At 58.3% G+C, this 2,068-nt stretch overlaps 1 non-coding gene across 1 annotated transcript in view; it reads right to left on the bottom strand.

Annotated features, from left to right (window-relative positions):
• The window catches only part of LOC145235360 (small subunit ribosomal RNA), a 1,824-nt gene extending 1,778 nt beyond the window's left edge, over positions 1-46 (bottom strand). The window contains exon 1 of the ribosomal RNA XR_013861858.1: positions 1-46. This exon is cut by the window's left edge and continues 1,778 nt beyond it. This is a non-coding gene — a ribosomal RNA (small subunit ribosomal RNA).
• Positions 47-2,068: the final 2,022 nt, after the last annotated feature.

Here is a 2,068-nt window from a genome sequence, read left to right on the forward strand (position 1 = left end):
TAATCTTTGAGACAAGCATATGACTACTGGCAGGATCAACCAGGTAGCTAACCGTGAGCAATCGCCGTTGCCGGCGGCAGCTCGGGCAGCGCGCATCCGCGTCGCCGCCGCACCTTCTCGATTCGTCAGTTCCACGGGGGAAGACGAGTCCGACGTATTTCGCTTCGTTCGCCGCGCGAACTCCGAAAACAGCCATCACTCCGCGGCAGCGGCCGTGTCGCAAGCAGCGCACGGTCGGCAAAGCACACGGAGATTCCGGGCTCCTGAACCGATCTTCCACGTGGCGTGAGACACCTCCGAAGAGAGCGATTGGCGTCGGACGAGCAGCAGCACATCTGCCCAGCGAGCCTACCGCCATACGGAGCACTGCCATACACGTGCACGCGCAAGCACGAGGGAGCGGGGCTTTTACACAGCGCATGTTGGCCTCCGTAACGCTTCACAGCATCAACGCAGACTTCGCGCACAACCGCTCACCCAGAGAGAGTTACCCCTCATATATAGTAAAAAAACTTTATGCGGACCCCTGCTGGCATCAGGGGGCACATCAACAAAAATTGGGTTTTCCCCGGCCTGGTCCGGCCCAAACCGCCCAGTCACCCCGATGTCCCGACGGTTCGAAAAAGTGGCACACGTGCCCAAGCCGTTCCAATGGCTTGCCATGCGCTGATTTCAACATAGCAATGACGCACCTGAGTCAAAAAAAAAAATCTTTTTGCGCGGCACCGCATGCCCCGGTACCCGGCCGCGGCTGGTCCCATCGAGCCGGGGTGGGTCTAAAAATGCGGCCCATGCTAGAAGTGTTCCAAAGTGCTTGCAGGCACTGTTTAACACACAGCCATCGCGCACTGGGGTCCTGGCGCCTTGCGCGGGAGCAAAAAATTTTCGCGGCACCGCATGCCCCGCTACCCCGCCGCGGCTGGTCCCATCGAGCCGGGGTGGGTCTAAAAATGCGGCCCATGCTAGAAGTGTTCCAAAGTGCTTGCAGGCACTGTTTGACACACAGCCATCGCGCACTGGGGTCCTGGCGCCTTGCGCGGGAGCAAAAAATTTTCGCGGCACCGCATGCCCCGCTACCCCGCCGCGGCTGGTCCCATCGAGCCGGGGTGGGTCTAAAAATGCGGCCCATGCTAGAAGTGTTCCAAAGTGCTTGCAGGCACTGTTTCACACACAGCCATCGCGCACTGGGGTCCTGGCGCCTTGCGCGGGAGCAAAAAATTTTCGCGGCACCGCATGCCCCGCTACCCCGCCGCGGCTGGTCCCATCGAGCCGGGGTGGGTCCAAAAATGCGGCCCATGCTAGAAGTGTTCCAAAGTGCTTGCAGGCACTGTTTCACACACAGCCATCGCGCACTGGGGTCCTGGCGCCTTGCGCGGGAGCAAAAAATTTTCGCGGCACCGCATGCCCCGCTACCCCGCCGCGGCTGGTCCCATCGAGCCGGGGTGGGTCCAAAAATGCGGCCCATGCTAGAAGTGTTCCAAAGTGCTTGCAGGCACTGTTTAACACACAGCCGTTGAATGCGCTTTCTTTCCCAAAGCCAAGTGAAAAAAAGGAAAAAAAAAGCAAAGAAAAAAAAGCGGCCCCAAGCGCCAGCACTGGCGCCCGGAGTCGCTTTACGCGCCCGCCCTTGCGGACAAATCGACAGATCTTGAGGCTTACTCTCAACAAATCGCAGTGAAAATACTGCTCTAGTGATTACGACACCCCGATCTTCAACTAGGTCGTTTGCGAATGATTTAGCACCACGCCTTTCGAGCAGGAGTGTGCACCGACAGACGGAAGACGCTTGTCGCGTCCGTTGGACGTCGGCACCCGGCACTGACAGCGGCCCGGCGACCGCCTATGTTGGCCCGCCGAGGGCGAGGCACAAAAGTATCGTCGCTTCCTAGGCGGGATTCTGACTTAGAGGCGTTCAGTCATAATCCCTCAGATGGTAGCTTCGCACCATTGGCTTATCAGCCAAGCACATGAACCAAATGTCTGAATCTGCGGTTCCTCTCGTACTGAGCAGAATTACTATCGCAACAACACATCATCAGTAGGGTAAAACTAACCTGTCTCACGACGG

Source organism: Phallusia mammillata, chromosome 6, assembly GCF_965637545.1.
Source record: "Phallusia mammillata chromosome 6, kaPhaMamm4.hap1.1, whole genome shotgun sequence".
Lineage (NCBI taxonomy): Eukaryota > Metazoa > Chordata > Ascidiacea > Phlebobranchia > Ascidiidae > Phallusia > Phallusia mammillata.